Source organism: Equus asinus, chromosome 8, assembly GCF_041296235.1.
Source record: "Equus asinus isolate D_3611 breed Donkey chromosome 8, EquAss-T2T_v2, whole genome shotgun sequence".
Lineage (NCBI taxonomy): Eukaryota > Metazoa > Chordata > Mammalia > Perissodactyla > Equidae > Equus > Equus asinus.
Genome location: NC_091797.1, coordinates 28,905,446 through 28,920,512, shown reverse-complemented (window position 1 = coordinate 28,920,512; position 15,067 = coordinate 28,905,446). Strand labels below are relative to the sequence as shown.

General features: G+C 46.7%; 1 protein-coding gene across 3 annotated transcripts in view; it reads left to right on the top strand.

The window, feature by feature from the left end:
* The window catches only part of PPARD (peroxisome proliferator activated receptor delta), a 73,106-nt gene that overhangs the window by 27,338 nt on the left and 30,701 nt on the right, over positions 1-15,067 (top strand). The window lies entirely within an intron of this gene.

The window sequence follows — 15,067 nt, the reverse complement described above, 5'->3', positions numbered from 1 at the left end:
TAGCAATTCTCAGTCTAGCTGAGGATGCCAGAGACTTAAAGCAAGCCAGTGGCCAGAAAAAGCCACTCAATCCTGCAAATTAGTGGTTTCCAGCCTTAAGAATGCATTGTATCTCCAAACTCAGCTTCTCTGAGTGCCAGGCAGAGAAATGCAAACCAATGATAATCCGTAGTGGACCCTAAAACCTTTACTTTTAGAATCAGGCTGCACTTCTGACAGGGCCTGTTGCTTTAGGAGTGGATGATTCTACGTGCAGGAGGCCTCGAAGGAGACCAGGGTGTGAGAGCTCAATGGCCTGGTGTTTAGACCTAAGTGTCGCCCACACCCGTGGCTGCCCAGTGCTTCCAGCCCAGTTATGGTTTCTACCACTGAGATTTCAGCAGCTAAAAGGGTGGACTGGATAGGCCCTGGGCAGAGGTGAGCAGGGCTGTGCCACCTCTCCTCAGCTTTCTGCGTTCTCTGGACTTATGGGACTCGACACAGGAATCGTCTCAGGAGAGAGGGGGACTTGACCTTCAGGATCCCCAGAGGCTGTCCTTCAGACTAGTCTGGCGGGGTGATGAACAGTGACAGCACGGACTCTCATCTCAGTCCCCTTGACTGGGATTTCGGGAGTCAGCTTCACCTGACGGGTAGGCACAGGGCTGGGGGTTGGCGGACAGCTTGGGCTAACACACACGATTCCCGTTAGTTCTTCCCTGACGCCTCTCAGTCTGTAGTCATGAGTTAAGCACCTGTGTTCACTACTGTGCTGGGTGCTGTTGCTGAAGATACTGAAATAGTGATGACGCAGTCCCCCTCCTCAGAGAGGAGAGCTTGTGGTCTAGTTGGAGAGAATTCCTAGTGCACAGGAAGCTGCAGCCACCCTTGCAAGACGGTAATTCCTTGTGCCGCTGCTCTGTGCAGGTCTGCCCCTCGACACCCTGGCACTGTTGTTGGAACGGAGCTGTTCTCTTTCCGACGTTTGGACCATCAGTTTGTTTTTTCTTGGATGACTTCTCAGCACTCTCACAGACTGATGTGGGATTACTAGGACCACCTTTTATGTTTCCGAGGAATGGCTCCAAATGTGCCTTTAGGAACTTCTCCTTTCTTCCATTTCTCTAAATAATGACACATTAACTTTACAGTGTCACTGTTGATCTCCAAGATCTCCTGGGGGTAGATCACAAGGAGTTGCTGCTTTTGAGGCATCGGGGGTTTTTCCTGTGGATTTTCAGATTGTTTCTTTGCCTTTTCTAGTCTGACTCCATTTTTCTAGGGGAGTACATCTCAAAGTGATTGCTGAATCAAGATCTCTGGTAGTGGGCCTTGGAATTTGTTCTTGAGGATTGGAGGAAATTTGAGCAAATGGAGAGCTGAAGCAGTTAGGGATGGATTTATGGATGGGGACTCCGAATGGGTTAGGTAGTCTGTAGTCTCAGGCAGTTGTAGAAGCTACACTGGGTCATAAAGGGCCCTGGCTCCTTCCTGTTCCCTGCTCTGTCATGCTTAGGGTGTGGCTGTTGTTCTATTTCTCCAAAATGGCTACCTTGGATCCAGCTATCACGTCCACTTTCCAGGCAGTAGGATAGAGAAAGAGAGAGGGAAGGATGATCTCCCCCACTCTCCCTTTTAAGGATACTTCAAGAAAGTCTTCTGTCTCTACCACTTTTTGTGACTGAGGGAAAGTTATTTAATATCTCAGAGCCACAGTTACCTCATTTGAAAGATGGACATGACGATACTTACCTCAAGAGGCTGAGGATTAGAGAGAATGCAGATAGAGAGCCTGGCAAGATGCCTGCCCACAGTGAGTCTCTCTAAATGGTGGCCGCTGCTGTGGTGCGCCTTGGCACCGTTCCCTTTCCCTTCTTTCCCCTGTTCATCTCTGTGTGGTCTGTACCCTGCCCCTCATCTTCCTCTTTCTTGGCCCTACCTTGCTTTCCCCCCATGTCCCCTCTCTTCTCTGCCTCTCATTTTCCTGCGCCCCCCACCTCATCCCTCATCATCCTCTTTATCCTTCACTTCTTCACTGTGTACTACCTCTTCCTTGCATTGCTTCCATCACTCTGTCTTCCTGATGTCCATAATTAGTGGCAAATTATCATTATATGACAAAGACCAGAGGTTAGAGGTAGTGACTGGCCTTTGAACTGCAAATCGGTGATGAGTAATTTGAGAAAACTAAGTTTAATTGGCTTATTTATGAATCAGTTAAGAATTACACTTGGCAGCCAGTAAGCAGAGACCAGAAATAGTGGCTTAAACCAGTAGAATTTTAGGGCCGGCTCCGTGGCTGAGTGGTTAAGTTCGCGCGCTCCGCTGCAGTGGCCCAGGGTTTGGATCCTGGGCACGGACATGGCACCGCTCATCAGGGCACGTTGAGGTGGCATCCCACATCCCACAACTAGAAGGACCTGCAACTAAGATATACAACTGTGTACAGGAGGAGTTTGGGGAGATAAAGAAGAAAAAAAAAATTAAAAAAAAAAACAGTAGAATTTTGTTCCCTGTTAGGTTTTTATTTTATTTATTTATTTAATTAATTTATTTTTTGAGGAAGATTAGCCCTAAGCTAACATTTGCTGCCCATCCTCCCCTTTTTGCTGAGGAAGACTGGCCCTGAGCTAACATCCGTGCCCATCTTACTCTACTTTATACGTGGGATACCTGCCACAGCATGGCTTAGACAAGCGGTGTGTAGATCTGCACCTGGGATCCAGACTGGCAAACCCCGGGCTACTGAAGCAGAACATGTGAACTTAACCACTTCGCCTCCAGGCTGGCCCCTCTGTTAGGTTTTTAAAAGAAATCTGGGGCCGGCCCAGTGGTGGAGTGGTTAGGTTCCAGTTCTTGGTGGCCTGGGGTTCGCCGGTTCGGATCCTGGGTACAGACATGGCACTGCTTGGCAAAAGCCATGCTGTGGTAGGCATCCCACGTATAAAGTAGAGGAAGATGGGCATGGATGTCAGCTCAGGGCCAGTCTTCCTCAGCAAAAAGAGGAGGATTGGCAGTAGTTAGCTCAGGACTAATCTTCCTCAAAAATAAATAAATAAATAAAAGTGAAAAATAAATAAATAAATAAATAAAAGAAATCTCGGGAGACAGTCTAGGGCTGGTCTCTCTGTTCTGTCATTCTTAGTGCATGGCTTCCAACCCAAGAGTTGTGTCATGTGACCTAATGTGGCTACTGGAGTCCCAGTCATTGTGTCAGGTTTCTAGGAAGAAGTAGAGGATGACAAAAAGGACATATGCTTAGCTGTCTGTCTCCCCCTTAAGGAGCTTTCCTGGAAGTCCCACCCAATAACTTCCGCTTCCCGTTATTGGTCTCCTATAGCTGCAAGGGAGACTGAGAAGTTTTTTAGCCAGAAACATTGCCACCTAAAATAATATTGGGATTTTGTAACTAAGGGAGAAGGGGAGAGTAGATGCTGCACAGTTTGCAAGGGCTGCCACCATTCATTCAGCATTCGTTTAGCACCTACTGTCTGCTAGTTATTAGGACCAGTCAAGGAGTCCCCATTCCAGAGAGGAGACATAGATAAGTAAACAAGTAGAGTACAGAGTGAGGATGGCAGAGGAAGAGGGGAGGAAGGCATGAGGAAGCCCACCCCGCACACCTGCCAGGGTTCTTCTCTGCTGTTGAGTTCCTCTGCGCCCTCTCCTCTGCTCTCTCCCTTTTGTCGTCATTGTCGTTGTTGTTGGAGTGGTTTTTGCCCTGTCATTCTGACTCCAGTCATAGCCCCTAGAACCTGAGGTAGTGGGAACAGTTGGCAGCTTAGGAGAGCCTCTGGGATGGGAGCCACGTGTTTGAAGAGCCAACTCTCAGGTCCATAGGCAGTTAGAGGCTAGTGGCAGGAGTACATCCCGTTCCTGGACATGCCATGGCGCTGCCAAGAGACTTTGCTGTGGGAGCAGGGTCGTCTTTGGGAGGGATGTTCCTGACCAGGCACCTGGCGTCAGCTACACTGGGCTGTCCCTGGCAGCTTGTCATAAAATGAAACCTTTACAGTAGTAAAATCCTTCTCCAGGTCCCGTCAAATAGGTAGGAATGTTTTATCCACACTAATTAATCAAGAATCTCGGGATGCCATAATCATACGTAAAAAATACAGCTTCTACTTACTATAAAATTTCTGTCCCATTAAACATTGATATTCCTTCTTGGAACTCAAAGGGAATTTTAGGAATAATTTATGTGACCTGCAGTATCTTTGATTTTGATCTCAATTAACACCTATCCCCCTCTCCTGTCCTCCACCCCTCGCTCAGTTCTCTTTTGGAAGTCAGGGAGGCAGTGGGAAGCTTGCTGCAAAGATTTTTCTTTTTTAAGATTGGCACCTAAGCTAACAACTGTTGCCAATCTTCTTTTTTTTTTTTTTCCTTCTGGTTCTGTCATGTGGGACACCACCTCAGCGCGGCCTGACGAGTGGCGCCATGTCCCCACCCAGATCCGAACTGGGGAAACCCTGGGCCGCCGAAGCAGAGTGCACGAATTTAACCACTCGGCCACGGGGCCGGCCCCCATAGATTTTTTTTAGAAGGTATATCCCAGCCCTTAAGGATTTAATCTTTCAGGGAAGACTGAAGGGTTAAAAGATTGTTAGTTCTGACCCAGTCTACTCCTTCTGAGTTTGGACTGTGACCCTGGGCAAGCTACTTAAACCTCCTGTCTTTGATTTCCTTATCTGTCAAATTGTAATCCTGGTGGTTATAGGGATTAAGAGGCACGTGGGAAACACCTGGTACATATCAGTTATTGTTATTACTGCCCCTCCCCACTGTGGTTGGACCGATAGATTGAGGCCAGAGTGTGGGAGGCATTGGATGCCACATTAAGGAATTGGGTTTTATTCTTTAAGCACAGAGAGCTGCAGATTTGTAGGCATGGATGTGACACCTAATGTCTGGGCTTAGCAGTGTCACCAGCAGGAGTCGGGAGGCTGCACTGGAACAACGGAGTGTTGAGAGGCAGGGCCAGGTGAGGGGTGGGCAGGGCCTGAGCTAGGACAGCAGCGAAGTCAAGGAAAGGGGACAAAGGATGGTTGAAAAGTCACTAGTAAGGGAGGACCTGATAATGGCGTCTCAGCCTGTGTGACTGGCGGATGGGTGTCCCATTGACTGGTACAAGTTGCATGGAGGAGGAGCCGGTGGAGGTGGTGGGAGAGGAAAGAGGCACATGGTGGCAGCAAACTTGAGACTGCTGCAGTAGTTCAGAGGGGAAGCGATGAGGACAGTCAGGGAGGTATTTGGCACTCGAGTGAGCGGTACTTGGACAGTTTGGATCTTGGGGGGACACTGAGGGATTAGGGGATAGCTTCAAGGAGTCTGACCTCAAGATTGAGACCCCAACCAAGAGTTCATCCAAACATAAACCAGGAGGGTGATAATGGAACCCAGCCCCACCTCACCTGGCAGCTGGAGTTTGTTGGTTGACCCTGAAGGTCCTGTAACTCCTCAGGGTCAGGGGTGAGGCTTCAGAATGGGCAGCCCTGAGATGAGAGACAGAGAAGGCAAGTCCTTGCAGAAAGGTTGCTATGGTGTTTCTCCTCCTACCCCGGCATGTGGCCGTTTCTGGCCCAGGAAACCTTGCCTTGTGCTGTGTGAAGCTCTTGGAGCTGGGAGGACCAACAGCCCCTGGAGACCCTGTCGTCCTGCTTTCTCCCAACCTTGGGTTTGCATATTTGTCAGGAGATGGGGAAGCCAGGCCTCTCCCAGACCCAGATCAGTTTGGGCCACATGCAGGGTGGGCAGCCTCGATCTGCAAGCGGCCCCAGACCCCTTGCTCCCCCTTTGGCTCTAGGCTCTCAGTTCCTAACCTTTGGCCGCCAAATGAAAGGTGGAATTGCCTCATTTCTTCCTCCTTGTGAGGCCCCAGGGGTTCCTCTGGGTGAGCTCAGAGGTTGTTTTCATCTCTCCTGCTTTGACTTGTGCTGAATTTCTGCCTCTGGGTCTGTTGCAATATCTGCCTGGTCTCTGGGGCCTGAGCCCAGGTTTCAACAGGCTGCCCTCAGTTTACCCTTAGGATGAAGTCTAGTCATTTTAGCTTATTTTTATGTTAAAATGTTTGTTAATATAAAAATAACATGTAGACATGAAAAAGTTAGATGACAGCGAAAGATTGGACCCAGGGCCTCCAGCCCACCCCCCAGGGTGAAGGTGAGGGCGATCAATTTCCTGTGTATTCTTCCAGAATCTTCCCATGCGCACACTCGTGTGGACGCTGTGTGTTCTTCCTCTTTCTGCTCATCTCCCCTGTGGCAGTGGGGAGCACGCTGAATTGTTTTAACACCTGTCTCTTTCTCTTGAGTGTATCTTGGAAGTCTTTCTGCATCAGTGCGTATAGATCCACCAAATTCTTTCTTTAAACCTTTTTTGTACATATGATATTTGTATAGTCTAACCAATGATTTTCCAGTGAACATTCACATGAAAATGCCTTAGATTTGTCAAGTGAGCTGTGGCTTGTAAAACATCTTCACCACTGTTTTGAGACCCTCACGGCCGCGAGGAAGAGGAGCCAGAGGGAGCTCCCTGTGGCCCAGGGTGTCTGGGCAGCGAGGAGGCGGGCGAGGCCGGCGCTCGCTTAACGCAGCATAAAGCAGGCTGCTCCTCAGAGAGGCTCAGGTGGTTTGGGGACTGGGACCTAGAGGGGCACACGTCTGCTAGAAAGAGCACGCGAAGCAGCGTCTGTGGGGGGAATGCAGGGGCAGCAGGTGTCGTGGGGGGCAGAAGGAGAGAACTTCCCCAAAAGGGGTGGAACTGGAACCAAATCTTTAAAAAAGATTGAGGAGGGGTTAGGAATGAGACAAAAGGGAGGGCATTTCAGGCAGGATGGCAGCATGAGCAGAGGCACGGAGATGCAAACATGTGGCAGAAGTTCGGGGCCCCGGCACACTCTTCCTTCCGCCACCAGCCTGGTCCCATCATTCAGTCACAGATGTTTAAATGCCTGCTCTGTGCCCGGCACCTTTGGGATCCAGAGAGCAGCAGAACGACTCAGTGCCTGCCCTCCATGGGCTCTCAGACTCTAGCCAGGAGATGCTGGATGCACACTGGCAAAACTAATTGATGGTGATGAAGGCCAGAATAGTGGTTACTTCTTATTGGGGGGTCCACTGGGAGGGGTGTGAAGAACCTTTTGGAGTACTGGAAGTGTTTTCTGTCTTTAGCTGGGTGATGATTTTGTGGTAGTATATATATGTAAGACTTTGTGGAGCTACATACTTAAGATTAATGCAGACTGAGTACTCTAACCGTGGGTATGTTATACCCCTGTTATAAAGCAAGCAAGCAAATAAATAAATAGCACATCCCCAGAATAAATAGATAAGTAAAATGCAATAGTAAGAAAGTATGGAAAGGGCTGTGCTTGGGGAAGCACAGGGACTTTAGGAGGACGTTGCAGGAGGATTGAGGAAGTGGTATATAAGCTGAGATTTGAAGGGTGAGGAGGCGTCAGGTTAAGAAGGGGATGAGGTGCCTTGGTGGAAGGAACAGCCTATGCTAAGGCCCAGAGGCAGGAGAGCCTGGCGTGCTGGAAAGTTCGGGTGAACAGAGTGTAGAGTTTTGAAGGGATGAGATGAGATTCCAGACCCTCACCTTCTCTCACTGCGTTGTTTCAGAAGCCCTCTAGGGGATCTCTCTTCCTCTCTCTGCTCTTGTGGGCACTGGAACCAAAGCACCTGTCTGATTCTGCCCTCCCCCTTGCCTCAGAATCAAGTCCACCCTTAGTAACTAGGAGGTCAAGGCCGGTCACGTCCCAGCCCCATATCTGTCCTTCAGAGAACTGGATGCCCCAGCCCAAGGGACAGGTCGCCATTCCCAGATGGGCTCTGCGTTCTCAGCCACCTTAGCCTTCCCTGGGAGTACCTTTCCCAACCTTCTATTCCAAAATCAACCCTGCTTCTCCTGAGTTGAAAATATTTCTTCCTCTGAAGTGTGCACCTCTTATGTCGCCTCCATCACCAGCTCTTTGTACACTCACTCTCTTCAAGGGCAGTCTCTGCCTTACTTCTTATGGCATCACCCCCTGTGGGTGTCTAAGTCAGTGCTTTTGTACATAGTCAGTGCCCAAACCAATCCCATAAATGATGTTTTAATTACATGGAGCTCTGGCTGGAGGTGGGTGGAAGATTGCCATGGGGGTCATTGAAATGCTGCCTGGGAAAGTGTCAGAACTCTGGTGCTTCCAAATTCCCGACAGTTATTAACTTTCAGGATTCAGAAACAAGGAATAGAATTTCCTGGGAATTCCCCAAATCATAAATTATCCTATAGCTTTCATAACACTTTATCAGTTTTTAAATAAGAATGAGAGACCTAATAAACTATGAATTATTTTTCTGTGATAAAAATTTCAGAGGTTTTTCTGTAAGAGGAAAAAAAAGATATAATAAATGCATGGTTTATTATTATTTTTAGGAACAATATATTGTGACAAGATTATATATATTTTATTAACATATTAAAAAGATCTCTACGTAATGTAGATTTTTTTTTTTAAAGATTTTATTTTTTTCCTTTTTCTCCCCAAAGCTCCCCGGTACATAGTTGTGTATTCTTCGTTGTGGGTCCTTCTAGTTGTGGCATGTGGGACGCTGCCTCAGCGTGGTTTGATGAGCAGTGCCATGTTCGTGCCCAGGATTCGAACCAACAAAACACTGGGCCGCCTGCAGCGGAGCGGGCGAACTTAACCACTCGGCCACGGGGCCAGCCCCTAATATAGATATTTGATAATAGAAAATGTTAAAGGAAGAGAACATTAATATAACATGAATGCCAAGTACAAATCATTTAATGATTTAAGGATAATACCCCAAATATTTAATATGTTAAAGTTATTCTTAAAGTGAAATTTTAAAATTTTATTTTTAAATTTTCAGACACTAGAATTCACCCTTTTTGGTATGCATTTCTATGAGTTTTGGCAGATTCATTGTCATTAACCATTGCCATAATCTAGATAAAGAACTGTGCCATCCCCCCTTAAAAATAATGACATTCTTTTGTGCTCCTCCTTAGTAGTCAGACCTCTCCATATCATTGACCCCGATCTGTTCTCTGTTCCTATAGTTTTGCCTTTTCCGGAGTGTCATATAAATGGAATCATAAACTGTGTCGCCTTTTGAGTCTTTCACTGAGCATGATGTATTGAAATTTATCCGTGTTGTTACATGTATCAGTAGTTTGTTCCTCTTTGTTTTTGAGTAGTATTCCATTGTCAGGATGTACCACAATTTGTTTATTCGTTCTCCAGTTGAGGGACGTTTAGGTTGTTTCCAGTTTTGAGCAATTTTGAATAACATTCATATGCTGGTTTGAACATAGGTTTTCATTTCACTTAGGTAAATACCTAGGAGTGGGATTGCTGCATCTGTAGTAAGGATGTGTTGAACTGCCACACTGTTTGCCAAAGCAGCTGTGCTATTTTGCGTCCCTTCCAGCAGTGTATGAGAGTTCCAGTTTCTCCACAACCCTGTCAGCACTTGGTATTGTCAGTCTTTGTTTTGTTTTGGCTGTTCTAATAGGTATGTAGTGGTATCTCGTGGCTTTAATTTTTTTTTCCTAATGACTAAGGATGTTGAGCATCTTTCTTATGTGCTTATTTGTCATCTGTGTATTTTCTTTGGTGAAGTATCTGTACAAATCTTTTGCCCCTTCTTAATTGGGATGTTGTTTCTTATTGCTGAGGTTTGGGAGTTCTTTAAATATTTTAGATAGAAGTCCTTTGTCAGATGCCTGACTTGCAGATATTTTCTCCCAGTCAGTGGCTTGTCTTTTCATTCTCTTAATGGTGTCTTTGAAGAGCAGAAGTCCTTGATTTTGATGTTTAGTTTATTGATTTGTTTTTAATGAATCGTGCTTTTTTCCTCTTCTTTTCTTTCTTTCCGTGGTTTTTTTTTTTTATTTTTGCTGAGGAAGATTCGCCCTGAGCTAACATCTATCCCAGTCTTCCTCTATTGTTTAGTATGTAGATCACCCACACAGTGTAGCCACTAACAGAGTGGTGTAGGTCCTTGCATCGGAATGGAACCCTGGCCACTAAAGGGGAGTGCAGTGAACTCAACCACTAGGACACTGGGGCTGGCCCTGAATCGTGCTTTTGATGTCATATCTAAGAACTCTGCCTAACTGAAGGTCACAAAGATTTTCTCCTATAAGTTTATAGTTTCTTATTTTCTGTTTAGATTTGTGATTTGTTTTTAGTTAGTTTTTATGTAAGGTATAAAGCATAGGTCAAAATTCTTTTTTTTTTTTTGCATTTGAGTTTCAATTATTTCATCTTCATTTGTTGAGTTCTCTTTATTGAATTGCCATTCACTTTCATCAAAAAATGATTGGTCATATTTGTGTAGGTCTGAAATGAAATTTTAAAATGTGCAAAGCATTAATTGCCCTTTCTGATAATCTTGATCTTTGTTTCATAACAAATATGTCAGACGTAGAAAAATTTCTTTCATTTTGCATTGATGTTGGTTGAATTGTTAAGCGTGTGTCCAAAAATATCTTCAATTTGAGCACAAGGCACGTGTTATTTCATATAAACTCATTTCCTTTTTTAGTAGTGAAAAACTTTGCCTGCTTGGCCCAAGTTTGGTTTTGCCTTTGCTTTTAGTAATCAATGCTGTTTTTACCCATTCAGATTTTAGATCAGTTTCTGATTTTGTGTCTTCAAATTGCATAATACTCATGTCTTTTCTTTCTGTTTCTCCTGTAGCAAATAATCAAATGCTAGAAAATGCCAGGATTATTTTTGAGTAGTATTTGAATAACCTAACACATGGGTCTCCTAACAAAGTTAACAGCACTACACAGAATTACATGTCAACATTGCCAGTATAAGGACATATTTTGTTTCCAAACTTATTTCTTAGAATACTACTTGTAGGATTTGTGGATACTATGAATACAAATGTATTCATACATATTTGCAAGAATGATTTACCATTAGCTGCATACGGGGCCCTGAACACACACTTATTACATGGCAACAGCTACAAGCAAGACTTGGTTAGATTGTGACCACTTCTCTCCTCCATGTTCCTGACCTGGTTCCCAGAGATAGCAGCCTTGACTTTCAACTCTGCATGTTAGTTTCTTGCTCTTGCTTTGTACTTGAAGTCAGTGGATTTCTTAGAACCAGTAACATCTCTGGGTTGATTGTTAAGCTTTAATTATCACCAGTATTATTATATTTTTCTATCTTCTCAATTTCTCAATTGATGTTTCTCATACTTTGGGATTCAGCAAAACAGATAAATTTCTCAAGAAATGTTGGAAAGGAAGTTTTGCATGGAAACATTAATCAAGAGATGTCACAAGGCAGGACATGAGGAAAGCCAAGTGTGGTAGGGTTTCCTGGCAGCAGGTAGGTTCCACAGGGCAGCCACTGTGTCTCGTCCAGCACAGCGTCTTTGGGACCCAGCTTAGTGCCTGACCCATGGAGGGTGCTCCAAGTTGGTGGCTGAACAAATCACTTTCCAACCAAAGGCTATTTGGAAGCAGTGTGTAAATAACTTTGACAAAGATGGTTCAGGTTGTAGAGTTTTGTGGAAGATGAACTTAAAAAACTCTGTGAGATCCCTATTGGGTCAAGCCTTGAATGGCAAGCAGGCAAGCTTGGAATTTCATATTCTGGAGACTGGAGAGAGAATCAAACATGATCCAACTGAGTCTTCTTTGACTCAGAGCCGTGGGGTGAGCTGAAGGCAGGACAACTCTTTTCCTCTCTGTTTTTAGTTTAATTAAAAGGTCAAAGCTACAGAAAATTGAAACAAAATACAGTGAACTTCTCTGTTTCCCTAAGATTCACCAAATGCTAACAGTTTGTTACATTTGCTGGGCATTGTGTCATAGATTGTGCACATTCCATGTTTGTTGGATTGTTTCCTCGTGATTAGATTCGGGTTCACACTTTGGTGGGAACCCGCATAAGTGATGAGTGCTACCTGCTGCTTCCCTTCAGGAGGCCTGAGGTGCCCGCTGCACCCAGCACAGGTGATGCTGATAGCTTTAGTCCCCTGGTTCAGTCGGTGTCTGTGAAGGCTACTTTTGTTTTAAGGCAGGGGACTTTGGAAGGACCTTTTCGCTGACTTTTGGGAGTAACTGACAGCCATTTTGAAAAGAGTCTGTTTCTGTCAGTTGCAGCTGCTATTGGGAAACATTTTGGTGTGGTTTAGAAAGCCCTGGGAGCAGGAGACCGGGATTTGGGACCAAGCTCTACAACTGTCTCTCCCCCTGGTCTCTCTGGGCTGAGCGATTGTACATATAAGGAAATTGACGCTCAGAGAGGCGAAGCAGTTTGCCCAGGGCCGCTCAGCTAGTGGGCAGCAGAGCTAGGATTCAAACCCACTTCTGTTTGGGCCAAAGCCCTGCCCTTGGCCTTGTGCCAAGCTGCCGCCTCTGAAGCGGCTGGTCGTCATTATGGTGGCACCCAGTGCTAGGTACTAGTGCTCAGAACAAAGCAGAACATAACCCTTGTGGGATCTGAAGTGAGAGGGAAGTGCCTCTCTCTTGCCAGGTTCCTCTCCTGCACGTGGCAGGCTGTCCTGCTGGAAGGCCTGGGCACCTCAGGCAAGCTGGTAGGTGGACTTGGATGCTCTTTTGTGTTACAAAGCTGAGTGAGCTGCTGGTCCCGTTCCAGCCCCCGCTGGCCCTGACAGGGAAATGCAAGCATCAGGTACCTGGCCTTGGCCCGCCTTAGGGTCAGTGCCCAGGATCCCCAAATTGGCCCATGAATCTCAAGGGCAACCCAGATGGGTGGAGGAAGGTACTGCCTCAGCCTCCTGGGTTCCTGGGGGAGGAGGGAGACAGGAAGTACTAATGGGGAAAAGTGTGCAGAGCCTTGCCAAGCAGGTTGCTGTGGGTGGGGAGGGAGACACTGCCTGCTGCTCTAGTTGCCCCGAGGTTTGGGTGGAGGTTTTCGAGGACACAGCCAGAAAGGGGGCTATGGCAGTGACTCTGGAGTACGCCAGGACTGCTCTTGCCAGCTTTCTGCTCTGGCAGCCCACCAGCCCACCTGTCATCTTCCCAGTTAGCAGTTCTCCCCAAGGCAAGCAGCACCTGAGTACTTAGTGAGTGGTGTCTGTTCCTCATGCTACCCTGGTACCCTTCCCCAGAGCAGTTGTGGGGAAAACAGTGGCTCTGGCTCAGTCAGGATGTGGCTTGTCAAGGCCATGTCATCCTGTTGCTGTAGATGTAGGAGTCCAGGAGAGTCAGCCTTCCTGAGTTCCAGCCGCTTCTCCCTGCCCTGTTGATCCGCACAGGCCTCCAGTGAGAGGGCTGAATGCAGGGCCGGGGCCAGAGTGGCCTGACAAGGAGTAAGCTGTGCTGTGTGGGCCCTGATGGGAATTCTGGAGAGTTCTTCTGCCCTTGGTTCATGGCCTCCTCAGGTCTTGCATCTTGGCGAGACCCCCAGGGCTCTGGCATCCTTGTAGGCAGGGCAGAGGGTGTTCCTGGGGAGAGAGAAGGCCAGCGAGAGAGCAGTGTTTACAGACAGACTCCACGTCTTCACTGGTTGAACACTCAGGGAGCAGTGGCCGTGCTTTACTGGCTTCTCTCAAGGGAGCCCCGTCTCCCTCCTGCTGGATGGGGCTGGATCCATATGAGGAGCCTGGTGTGACTTGCCGTGCGAGGCCTTCTGCTTTCTGAATGAATCCCCCAAGTGTCAGCGCTGAGTCACTCCTGTCCTGACCTTCTCCCGGCGCACCCATCCTCCTGGCTCTGCGGCCTGAGGAGTGAGATTGCAGGGTTTTGACCAGCTTTCCCACTGAGCACTCTTGCAGGCTGTCATGAGGTGTAAAATCCAGAAGCCACCTTCAGAACGAGGGGAGAAGTGGAAGGTGAGGGCTTGGGCCAACTTTCTGACTCTCCACGGTGCTTTGAGGTTTAAAAAGTCTGTTCTGGGCTCCCTGAGATTTAAATACTCCTGTTTTAGTTGTCCTTTCACTCCCTCACCTCTGGTTCTCCTTTTCCTCTTTTGAGGACTTCATGCTTCTCAAATATTTGTTAACTAGGCCCTTATCTGGGACCTTAGAAAGCAACCACCTGAAATGGAAAGGGAGAACAGAAAGCGAGTACTTAAGTCTTTGGGATCCAACACCAAGAGAGCTTTGCTTCCTCTGGTGTCAACATTCGCCTTCAGTTCTTGAGCTGGTTTCACTCAAGTGTGTTGCAGAGGTTTCCATTCGGGAGAAAGCAGGCGGTTTTGAAGGAGACTCCTAGCTCTTCTCCTCAGCTTCACTGCAAAAGGCATTGATGCTAGTTTTAAAAACACATACAACTACCAACATGTAAAAGCTTTTCATCTCCCCTGTCACTCTCCTCCTCCCCTCCCTCCCATTCCACACTGTTTCCCTTCACAATTGTTTGTTGCTGGGCAAGTATATGTCAGCGCTGTGTTGTTGTCTTAAACAAAAGGGGCCTGAGGCAGATGTGCAGTTCTGGCCCTGCTGTTTCCGCCCCATGTCTGTGCCCCGTGCTGCTCTTGAGGGTCGACAGAGAATTCCATGACGTGGCTGTGCCAGAATGTCACATCTTGAGCTAGACTTCTTCAGCCTTTTCTGCTTCATCTTGCTACTCCCTAAAGTAATGATGGCTCATGTTTGTATTATGCTTTTAAAACTTTTTTTTTGTTTTTCTTACTAAATACAGCACATGTTCATTATAGAAAATTTAGAAAAGTCAGATAAACAATAACAGAAGGAATAAAAATTACCCTAAGAGATATCCATCTCTAACATTTTGGCGTATTAATTGTATAATACAGATGTTTTTCACATTTAGTATGTCATCGGGTCTTACGGTCTCCATTTGGGAAGACCTGCGGGTATTAGTCCCATCTCAGAAATTGGAAAGCTCAGGCACCGAGAGGTTCGAAGGTTGCCCAGAGATACACAGCATAGTAATGACAGAGCTGGGATATACTTGTCATGCAGCGCTAATGCTCTCTCCACTGTATCCCACTATCTTCTCCCCTCCAGATGGAGAGGAGGATGCCGGGGGTCTGGATTTCAGCAGGGCCTGGGCAGTCACTGTAATCTATTGAATTGCCTTGTCCAAAGGTTAATAAACAGATGGCACC